Below are 12,226 nucleotides of genomic sequence, written 5' to 3'. Positions count from 1 at the left end.
CTACCAGCTCAGCTGCAGCTTGATTTCATTTTCTATCCTGAGTGATAAAGGTGATTTGGGATTTTGTGGCTCCCAAAGTTTAACTGTACCTTGCAACTATTTCAGCCTATGTAAGGGTATTTGAGTCAACTCTGTAGAAGGGGAGCTGTGATTTCTTTAAAAACCCATTTACTGCCTCCTAACAACAAGGCATCTGATGCACACGCCTTTCTACATCTCACATCTACCTACAAACTGCTCACTGTTTCTAATGCTGTTATGTGGATTGTACTTACTCGCTGGTCCAGGAGTAAAGTTGCCCTTTGGATCACAGGAACCTCTTGACATCACTCCTGATCCCTGGTTCTCCAGAAGTCACCATGCAATGGAGATGTTCAAGGTTCTAAATCTTCCCAAAGAAAAAAAAAGTGTTTTAGCTTCACTTGTGCAAGTATTGAACATGGAATAAAGTCTTTCTCCAAGTAAAAATTCCTACTCAAAAAAGGATTTCAAAGATGACATAAAGTCAAAGCCATTTAAGAGAACCTCTTCCCTCCCTCCATGGTTATCTGCCCGTGGGGTTGTTACTCAACTGCTCTTTTTTTTCCTGATAAATCTCAGAAATAAACCAGCTGGTTTCCTTTGCTAATTCCACAGTTCCCCCACTTCTGTACTCACATCAGGTCACCACTGCAGCCGCCACCTTTGAGAAACACACGTGAGTCTCCTGGGATTCATCTCCTTTGCCTTCCTTAGCAGGACCAACAGAGGAGAAGGCTGCTCACAGCAGCCCCACACATCCAGCCTCCACAAGGAACAGGACACTGTCTCTCTCATGCTGAGATTCTCAGGAGGTACTGGCCCCATCCCTGACCTTCTGCAGTGAGAGCAGGAAGCAGCAGGGCCTGAAACAACAGCTGGATGAGTTTAGTCACACGACAAATCCCCTCCAGCAAGTGCTCTCCAAGCACAGACCCTCTCCAGCTTGGATGCCACTGCACACACTTAACTCGCCGTCGCAGGGGACGCAGCTTGAACAGGTACCACTCAGCAGAGGCTGCTGTAATCACTCCACCACGTCACCCAGGCAAGGTCCCCTCACGTACCGCTGCGTTCCAGGCTTTGCTGAGTTCTGATCGTGCATCCCAGGAGAGGAGGGGACACAGCTCACAGAACAGCACAGTCTCAGCACAAGGGGTTCAAGCTGCTAAATGCAGTTGCATTTATTTCACCCCAGTGGGGCTAACTGGGGAGAAGAAACTCAGGAGTGGGCAACTTCATTTCACAGTGAAGGCAAGGTCTCAAAGAAGAGATGCCTGGGTGTTTCTCCGCTGTCCCACCGCTCAAGAGGCTATCCCAAGGCTCTCTGCACTTACACTCACCTTGGAAGAGGAGCAGCACGTGAAGCACACACCACCAGGCACTTGCCCACGGTGCAGCTACACCAGAACAATCATGTAATCTCTTTTCTCTGGCTTTGGAGGCAGATAGGACTGTAGCTGAAGGAGATACGGATCTGTCTACCTCACAATCACAAATACCTTATAAAATATGTCTGAAATGAATCCATTGTGAAGGGAAGAAGGGAAAACATAAATATCCTCATTAACTCATACATACACACACAAAACTTTACATAACATACGGAGCAGCTGGAAAGATGCCCACAGACCTAATTGCATCTCTGCAAAGAGTATTTATACTCCCTCCTCTCTGCTCTCCCCATTCATTTCAGTAATTACACGGAGAGGAGCAGCTAATTAAAACCAGCAGCCAAGGATTTTGAGGTGTTCTGATGGAAGAGAACTGACATGGAAAGCAGGAGGGGATTCCTACAGTCCCACTGAACAACTCAGCCCCAGGAAAGGTCTGTGCCAGAGTGTTCCCACGGTGCTCATGGGTACAGCCACCAGCACTGAAAGTCCAGGTCATGCCCACTCCCCAGGCTCAGTGTTTGCTGTAAGATACCTGATCACCAGACCTAGAGCTGCCCTGGGCTGCTGGATACCTCTTCCTTCTGCCCATTAAACTCACAGCGTGGAAACCAGCCGCCTCACACAGTCCCCACAGCTTCGTTCTCCACCCCTTTCACTTGGCATTTTATTGGCAAAGGCTGTAACAGTTATTTCAGTTTGGTGGGTGGAGTTGCTATGAAAACTCCAGGTCTTCTCATTTGATGGTGAATATTCATGACTCAAGCAATCTGTACCCGGCAGACTTTGTTGCCCTTCCTTTCCCTTCCCTACTACCCAAGCAGGAGCTGTGCAGAATGTTGTATCTGATGCACAAATAACGTTCTCTTCCATTTTAAAAGGAAAACTGGACGATATCTGTGCTTAAGCCAGAAGGTCCTTGCACTGAACCAACGCCCAGCACGCTACAGCTCAAGTAGTGAGAATTCACACAAAGACCCAGATGGATGGCAGACAACAGGAACAGTAACTGAGGAGTCAGATGAGCATCCTCCATTGAGAACAAGGACCCAGCCCTGCTCTGAGCTGCTTGCCCAATGCCCTGATCCATTTTTCCCCCCACCTCCTCACCTTCTTCGCTCTCCCCATCAGCTTCCTCAGCTCTTCTTGAAAAACTAATACTGATGGCAACTGAGGAGGAGAACAAACCTGAGCGTGCAGCAAGAGCCACGGGAGCCTTGCTTCCACAGGCTGTGCTGTGTAAGGCCCAGTGCCCACTTCCCAGCTTCTTTCTCACCAGTTCTACAACATCAGAATAAACACTCCCACCAGCACTCGCTATCTGGACACACAGTAAGGGCCTGCTGAGGTGTGCCCACAGCAGAGGCACTCACCAGTTACTCCTCAGAGCACAGATAAGAGTGGTATTCGAAGGCCTGGCCAGATGAGAGGAACAAACTGAAAGCAGGGAGAGAAGCTGGGAATTCCCCAGCTGCAGCAGGTACAGATAACACAAGGTGAGGCAATATGTGCTTTAGCAAGTGTGGCTCCAGCAACCATTTTCCTCACCAGATCTGTGGCTCGTTCACCTCGAGTTCTTTCACTAAAATATATAATTGGCAGTTCAATTAAGAAAAAAAAACACCCAGGAAAAAAGCACATTCTGTGGCAGAGCCTGAGGGTATTGCAGCCTGTGCACTAACAGGTCAGGGAGAATATTTATGGTGCTATTCAAAGGCAAAAACTAGAGAGCAGACTACCCTGTGCCACGTGCAGCACATCACAGGGGCACTGCTGCCTGCCGTGCTCAGACACACACCCCAGCAGCTGCCCAGCACCACCAGCCTCTGTGCACAGGTTGGAAAGAAGGATGTGCTCAGACCCTTGAAGAACAGTTCCAGCTTTCTAAGGTGCTGTTCTGAAAGAACCTGGAAAATACTCATGGAAGGGTTCTCATCCTTCACTGCCCACCCCTGCTGATGGGACTGGGAGACAAACAGCCCCAAAGCACGGCTTCCCAGCCCCAGTCCTGCAGAAAGGGAGACACCAGCAGCTACCTTGTCATGCTGCTTCAGGAGCTTCACTCACACACATACCCACATGCAGACCTCAGTGAGGGTGCTCTGACCTTGTGGACCCCCAGCTTTGACCCACAGACACAGCCAAGGACCAGCAAACCAGGGGAGACCACCCACACCATGGGGTGCTCGGATCGGCTACTGCTGTATATCACCCAGCTGCCTATCCCTGGGCAGGACCTGACCAGGCATCGCCCCAAACCAAGTGGTTCCCCTCCAACATCCCTGCCTCCCCACACTGTGTCTGCCCCACAAACTCCCCTGCACTCCTCCTCTGCTGCTGGCAGAGCTCAGACCCAGACCTCCAAGGAAGAAGGGTCAGATCACAGCTCACTAATACCTTGCTGCTGAGCTGAAAGAGCACACTGGTTTTGCCAGAGTCCTGCTGCACAGAAGCACTGTGCTCGTTTCCTTGGCCCACACAGAAGTCAGGCTGCTCCGAGCTTGTTCTGGCCTCTTGCCACTGCAGAGTGTGAAAGAGCGACTGAAACAAGCAGCACACAAGTCAAACGTGGGCAGCACGAGGCAGAGAGACATCCCTGCTGGCATCCCAGGCTGGTGGATGGGCACTAAAAAAACCCACAAATCCTGAGATGAGCTGTTGTACCTGGAAGGAAGAGTGAACTGTGGGGCAGTGAGAGCGGCCGACCTTCCCAGGCACATGTGAAATGATGCCCTTAGTCCTGAGAGAGCTGAAGATGCAGCAGGGAGGAGGGCTTGTGATGTAATTCAGGCCGTAAATACCCCATAGGGAATTTAGGAGTTTGGTTTGAAGGAGACCCCTGTGGTGATGGGATGCTCCACAGGCTTTTCTTTGCCAAACAGATTTTCAATCAAAAATTCAGGTGGTTGTTTCCTTTTCCCCAAAAATGGAGGAAGAAAGGTTTGGGGGTTTTACTTATCCATCGTTTTCAGTCTCCCTCCAACTATGCCACAGTGCAATCTGCCTGGCTGCACCGCTGGATTTTCCCTTCCTAAGGGCTGCCCCACTCAAAACTAGAGCTGGCTGGAGAGAATGGAATTATTTGTGCACTATTTACTTGAATTTCAAGATCAGTTTCTCAGTGATACAGGCTGCAGCACTCAGGCAGAGTTGTTTTCTGGGGACATCTGAGCCACGATCTGCAGAAGAGATTTTTCTTATATTTTAAGTGGGAATGGATGAGTAAGAGAATTAATTCACGTCCTGTCACCGAGTTCTGAGTATTCAGCAAAGAGCTGGCATCTGGGCTTCGTATTGTGCCGCCGACTCGCGTCCCTCTGTCCAGTCATGGAACAGGCATTCTCCAGGAAAGTTAAATAATTAATTAATACAAAGTAAATTTTAAAAGTTCACATAAAAAATTTACTCCCAAGTATTCACAAACTGTTTTTACGATACAGAAATATCAAGTGGGAATCTCATGAATAAATCTAAATAATGAGGGCATTTGAAATCTAACATTTACTTGGCAAGATTTAAAAAAAAAGGGGGGGGGGGAAGTGAGACAGAGAGAAAATATGGCAAAAAAAGTGAAGAGCTGTGATTGCTTGTTTTGGTGCTGTGAAAACATGCACCTCCATGGCTCTGACACCCCATTGCAGCCTGCTCTGCACAGACATCCATGCACGCAGGGGTAGGCATCGCCCCCTCTCAAAGCTCCCCCGTGGGAGCATCCCACTCCCAGCACATTCTCTGATGGCCCCATGGAAGATGCCAGTGCTGAAGCAGCAGACCCAGAGTGTCCTCAGCACCGTGGGCAGCTGGGAAAGCCAGGACCAGCCTTTTGGCTTCCAACACTGGAAGACTGATGCTCCATGTGCACAGAGTCCTGGTGCAGCCACAGAGCAAACGGGCTTCCCCCAGCCCACAGGACTTCGGGATGTCTGTATGAGGACAACGTAGCTGCTGTTGAAAGAGAAATAATGTGAGAGCAGAGGATGGAGAAGAGCTCTGCCCAAGGCAGCATGAAAATAAGCACTAGCAGGTCTCTCTGATGAGTTTCTCCAGTGTGCCCTGCCCCTCTCAGGAGACACATCAAAGGCAGACGGGGAAATCAGTCCACGGCAGCGAGCCTGCCGCAGCCCGCTTGCTCAGCACCAGCAAAATTAATTAAGAGGGAGGGAGAAAAAGAGCCAATATGAGTGTGATTCTGTCAGGGAGCACAGCGCTGACAAACAGCAAATGCTAATTCAGAAGTTTTCCCATCTCTTTTGCACATGCCAGTGGGAAAGAGGAGCAGGATTCAGATTCGAAAGAGAGTGGGTCTGGAAACCTCTGCCACAGCTCTGAGATGCCACAGCTACTGTGGCTTCCTGGAAGCTTACAAGAATTAAAGGGTGTTCAAGAGAAAGTCAGCCCCTGTGATACAGGGTTTAAGGGAAACGTGGCAGCGTGTTGGTCACAGCTCTTATAACAAAGGAAAGGTGAGGCCTCCCACCCAACAGGAGAAGCCACACATAGGGACCTCTCACCCTGCTATCAGCCAGCAGCTCATCAGCACGAGATGGCCAGAACCAAACAACCCAGGAGGAATCAATTCCATTTTATTTGACATAATAAGCACCAAGACTTAATAATGCAGCTTTTCTGTGTACCCAGCACTACAGGGTTGGAAATGTGAGACCCTCACTAGCAGAAGGAAACAAAATACCAAAAGGAAAACTCTTAAAATGCAGGATTTCCAGGCATTCAGTAGTAGGGAATCCCTAGAAATGCTTGTAAATTAATTAGATTAAAGATGAGAAGCCATCACTCCAGGGGTATCGTTGCTCTACTATTTCTTCTTGCTCATAATTCAAAAAGGAGATGAAGCATCTGAGCCCAGTTTGGGATTAATAATTTCTAAATAAAAGATAAATATGCCAAGGTTCCATGAACAGAAAGGAGAGCATGGCCCTATAAATAAGCATTAATATTTGTTTTATTGTAAAGTTTATCTGGCTGACCTGCCTGTCACAGAATGCTCCTATTGCTGTGATACATCTGAGTGCATTAAAAAATTCCACTGGAAAAGGGATTTGCTTTGCACCCCGAAGAACTCCTGTCCCACTCTCCACAGCCCCATGGCACAGCTCCACAGAGCCAATTGCCTGGGAACATTTAGCAAAGAGCCACTGTGCTGCATCTGTTCCCAGCAGGTTTTTCAGACTACACAGCAGGTACCTCAACCCCTGCGTGTTGCCACCTTCTGGGTTGGTTTCTTTTCCCTGTTTGTGGATATTTACATCCACAGCCCTCAAATCTCTACAGCACACTCAGTCTGAAGAGCTCCCATGACACTGTCTAAACTCATGGCCAAAGATGTGTGAGAAGGATATCCCAACAGCTGGCAGCCCTTGACTACCAAGCACAACAAGGCATTGCCCAAGGAACCAGCCCACTAGTGTTGCACTTTCTAGGGGCAGGGAATGACTATCAGCCTCCCATCTGCCCAGTCCCTGAGCAAAGCAACGCCCCTTGCATTTAGAGTGTAAAAGGTGCTTTGTTCAAGTCAAACAGAATCATATATCAGCAATCCATTAATAACTGATAACACATAAATATCCAGTGCATTTAATACTATCAAACTAATTAGGTGTTGGTTTGCCAGGAGTAAAGGTGAGGTTTAAAAACCCAAGATGACACGATTACCACTGAGTAAGATGTTCTTGCTCATCCTGAACACAGGCTAAAAGCATAGGTGACTGAGACAAGCCACCAGGCTGGCAGCCAAACTTATTTCATGCACTAAATTTGCAATGAAAATTCTAATGAAGCTGTCCTGACAAGCTAAAAGCAAGTGCTGCTCTGGCCAGAGGTGTCCAGCTCACCCTGAGGTAGATGTGGGAGCTGCAGGGTCACTCGGTGCGTGCAGCACTGGGCAGGGCTGTAGCTGGCACTGCAGGGATGCCCAGCCTGCTGTGACAGCCTGGCAGTCTGGATGCTGAAAAGAAATGAAATTAAAAAAATCCCTTGCCACCCTTACTGTAATTGTACTGGGGAAAGTGCTTATTAAACACAGGTACCTGCTCCACTCAGGCAGAGAAGAAGTTCTTCTGCGAGCCTGAAAAACTGCGTGTAGGAACCTCTCATTCTGTGTGAGAGCTGGTGTTAAATAGGGTCAGAACTACTCTTGCTCTGGGGAGAAGAAAGGCTCACTTTGAAGACAGGCTGGTTACCCTGTTTTTCTTCCTACACCACAGCTTTCAGATTGCAGCTAGAACTTGAAGGGAGTTGTTCCCACAAGCTCTCCAGCCCAGTGACTCCACCCGAGAGGCTTGAGTAAATAGCAGAAGCTCTGGATATGAATCAGATGGAAAAGATTCAGCCCTCTCTGCGAGGTCTGAGTTCAAAGGCATCCATGGCTGAACAGCTAAATCAAGATCACTATCTGCATATGAAGGCAGAATGGAGCGTTCAGTAATAATCAACTGCTCACCCCTACATGCTGATTTCTGGATGTAAAGCAGCAGGTTGAAGAAGTCCACGCAGCATCGTGCGTAACAGAGAGGTGGGAAGTCTGGTTTAGGAGACCTTCTTTCCTCTTGTTTGCTTTCTGTTCTTCTTGGACCTGACCTCTCAGCATCCCTGCCCAGCCTCACTACCAGAGGGAGACCACAGATGCCACAGAACTTATCAACAGAGCAGAGAGCTCAGCCTTGAGTGCTCAGGTCCATGACAGACCTCCTCCTCCTCCTGTACGTGCTAAGACCCAGAGCAGCCTGACATCACGACCCGTGTACACAACCTGATCCCCAGCTGCAAGCATCAGGCCAGGCCTCTGTTACCTGACACTGCTCCAACACACAGGTCACACCTCTGCAGGTACACCCAAACTGAAGCCAATATAGCCACACTGCAGCCACATCTCACTGCACCACATCTACAGAAAGCAAGTGGTGCTGTGATGAGCTGGGTATAACTGGGACGAGCTGGGTCCAGGGACACCACCAGCATCAGGCACCTCTGAACGGGTTCAGTGACTCATCTGTTCCCCTGTGCCATTTCTGCAGGTCACAGCATCCACATCTGTGTTCCCTGGCATATGCAGGCACAGCCCTAACTCCTCCCCAGCAAGGGTACCCCAGTCCTTAGCCAGTGCTGGAATAGAGCCGGAGCCCACAGCTAGGGAGTGCCGGTACCTCCCCTGCGAGGCTGCCTGGCTTATTATCTGCACAACAGCACGCCTGGGAAGAGGAGCCAAATAAGGACTAGATATAATCAGATACTTTCTGTCTTCAGGTGCCACCCATGTGCACACCTTCCCTACAAGCTGCAGAGTGAACCTGCTAACGATTCTATTAATAACGAGCAGTAGAAGTAGGTGAACTGGATGAACTTGTGTGAAAGCAAAACCCCAGAGGTAGATCAGTTGCTCCGTTCAAAGCAAACAGATAACTATCCCAGGCTGCAGGCAACTCTCCCCCTTTCCCACCTCCTCCTTTGGGACATCTCCAGGCATGTCCAGGGTGGTGCAGCCTGGCAAACAGACATTTAATCAGTGATTTATACATTTAAAAAAGGAATCACAAAGCCACCAGTGACCCTGGGAAATGCTGAGTGCCAGAACGTCCTCTGAGGACTCTCCTTTGTGTTCATCTTCACTGCACATGATGCTGTTAATGCACAAAACTCTTCATTCCTCAGGGGGTTGTGTCCCCCTGCTCTTCACCCCCCACCTCAAGCCCAAATCTACCTGTAGTATCTCAGTCCACTGACCATGACATCACACAGAGGGGACCCAGCTTCCCCTGAGAACAGAGCAGCGATGCCCAGGGCTTGCAGACAGCCCTTCTCATCGCCCAGAGATCACACTGCACCATCCACGGGTCCCCAGGGCCCTTTGGCTCCTGGTGCAAAGCCCGAGTTGCACGTCAGAGGGGTGAAGAGCGAGGGACAGGACCTGGGGTGCAGGTTTGTTACTCAGTGGCTGTGCCATTCGCAGGCAACTCGTGTTGAGATCAAACCACGCGCAACCGCCCGCAAGCTGGCAGCAGAAGCATGGCAGATGGGAGGCTCCCAGGCAGACTTTTGGTACCCTTGGCAGGGATTGAAATCCTCTGCCTTGGGGGCTGTGATTGCCAAGGGGCCACAGGCTTAGCACTAGTGTGATGAGCAGGGCACTGACAGGCCATCGGGACACGGGCTGAGGCAGGACAGTGTCCTCAGCAAGATTTCAGGTAGCCTGAGCCATGGGATGAGATACACACAGTTTGCCCATCTCTCCTCCCATCCTCAGATCTCAGGGCAGGCAGGACTCAAAGGCACAGGCAGGGCTGCCAGCAGAAAATGGGCCATAACCTCTAGTACCTGATCTGAAATCCCCTCACACAAAGACCCTGCAAACAGCCTCTTGCACAGGAACAAATCCCAGTGCTTGAAACCTAGGAGACACAACAGCCTTTTCTGTCCCCTGGTACTGAGGATGCCTCTCCAGGCAGCTTTTTGCTTGGCTGCACAAACCCAACACAAAGTGCAGCAGCCTCTAACATCCCAGAATCGTCCTGAAAGGACCAGTTCAGTGACGTGAACTGGCCACTCTGCCCTGGGAACGTGTCGCATGGGAAGAGTTTTCAGAGCCAGCTGACACATTTACTCCTCACTGAACACAAACAAGGAGTCCCATTCTTCTTCCCTCTTACCTAGAACAGGTTAAAGTCTCCTTCCAGCTTTTTTCCTCAACTCTGGAGGTGCAGATGCTACACCAGGGTCTCTCACTGAGATTCCTATGTCAAACATGGTAAAAAAGACAAATGTTATACATAGAATCTATAAAGTCATTTAACAACATTGCACTACCAATAATGCCAAGATTGTAGGAATTGTTTTTCTTTCCAAACAGGAGAAGCAGCACCTGCTGCAGTACTGGATGCTGAGGTGGGGGCATCGGAACAGGAAGGACAAATGATGCACTGAAAGGTGTTAGGAGCTTTGGATTAAAACTCCAGATTCACCTGGCAATAAATTCATGTTGTTTAAAGACAAATATTACACCTCTTGCAAACTCTGAAGGGAAAGGAAGTGAAGCTGGACAGGCAGACCCCTCCTGAGTGCTGCTCTGGCTCTGTGCCACTCGCTGACTGACAGCTGATAATTATCTTTGATTTAATGTCACTTAATGTTCTTCCTCCTCCCCTTCCCACACTCCCCCTTCCCACCTTGGTTATCCTCCTCCCTCACTGACATATCCTAGGGAAAGGAGGGCCTCAGAAGGAGAAGAGGAATATGCTGCTTCAGTAAGCTACAGAGAGAAATGTCAATTTTATTTATTCCTCTAAAATGTTAAACAATCTGCCAAGCTAAGGAAACTGTAATTAAAGCTTTAAACTCCAGAGAATGTAAAACATGGGTAAAATGCCCAGCCTGAGATAGAAATGAATCTAGGCAGTTGTTGGGGTTTCTTTTACCTGCAGAGCTGCAGCACTGAGCATTCCCAAACACACATTATGGAATCAAGAAAATGAAGGGCTTGCTTGACTTCCAGCATAAGGAACATAATCCATTTAATTGCCTTAGAAAAGCACTGAAGAGGCCCAAGCTCCCAGAAGGAGAGGCAATGAGGAAGGTGAAGGACTCTCCTATTTTACTAGGGAGAGATTCCTGCTCCCCCTCCAGCTTTTCCCCCCTCTTCCCTGGAGTTCAGGTCTCTCCATGTTTCCTCTAGCATCCTGGGTACTACCACGAAGTCACAGGCAGGAAGCAAGGGAAGACCCTCAAAGAACAATGCATACTGGTTTTGATGGTCAGTACACATGTTGGGGTAGCCAGAGAGAAGAGACCAACATCTGTAGAGATGCAGCTTAAAACTAAGCTCCTTTGCTTTGGGAACTCTCAGACAGAGCAAAGAAAGCTCAGGGAAACCCAGAGCTGTATTTCCTCTCTGCAAAGGGACAGGTTAAGGCACCAGCCAGAGTATCTCTGTACTACTAAGGGCATCAGGAGAGGGAGGCAGGAGAGACCAGCATAAAGCCACGTGGAGAGACCCCTTAATTCTGCAGTAAAGCAAACTGTGATTTGATTTCTCCCCTGGTACACAAACCTCCTCCTCCTCCCCCCCTTCCTGGTCTCCTACCAGCAGCTTCACCCAGGGAAATGTTGGTGTTACTGCAAGGAAGATGCTGGGTGCTCACACTGTGAGGGGACAACAAGGCTGACCAACCTGAGGGGTGGGGGAGGCCCCATCCCTGGAGACACCCAGGGTCAGGCTGGATGGGGCTCTGAGTGACCTGCTCCAGTGAAGATGTCCCTGCTCACTGCAGGGTGGGACCAGGTGGCCTTGGAAGGTCCCTTCCCACCCAATGCATCAGATGATTTGATGGTTTTATGACCTCAGACCTCACACATCCCTCTTACAGCACAGCACTCACAGTGCTTCCTCCACATACCAAGCTCTTCAAAACGGGGTTTCTGCTCAGCACAGGGCTTACATCCCCTCTGCTGTTAGGAAATGGCAGCGTTTGACCCCATTATCAGTGTTTTCCTGAGCTCACTGTTACACCACACCTCTGTCCTCTTATTCCAAAGCCCCACAGTGACATGGTGCTGTCCTAGGGCCTGTTTCTCCCTTGCTATTCCAAAAAGTCTCCAGAAAACACATCTCCTTGTGCCTGTGCACCACAAAAAATGGAAGGTGCTCCTGATTCTTCCTTTGCATGAGGGCATATCTTTTATAAACACATCATGTATTCCACCTAAAGGTGCTGTGTGCTCTGAAAGAGCCAAATGCATTAGCATTCTTCAACCATAACTTTTGAAGTCGGCATTTGACTATTTTTGCATTTCTTCCAGGTTGTAGT

The sequence above is a fragment of the Gallinula chloropus genome (assembly GCF_964237585.1).
Source record: "Gallinula chloropus genome assembly, chromosome: 22".
NCBI classification, from domain to species: domain Eukaryota; kingdom Metazoa; phylum Chordata; class Aves; order Gruiformes; family Rallidae; genus Gallinula; species Gallinula chloropus.
The sequence above is the reverse complement of the archived record's forward strand: the minus strand, read 5'-3'. Positions refer to the sequence as shown.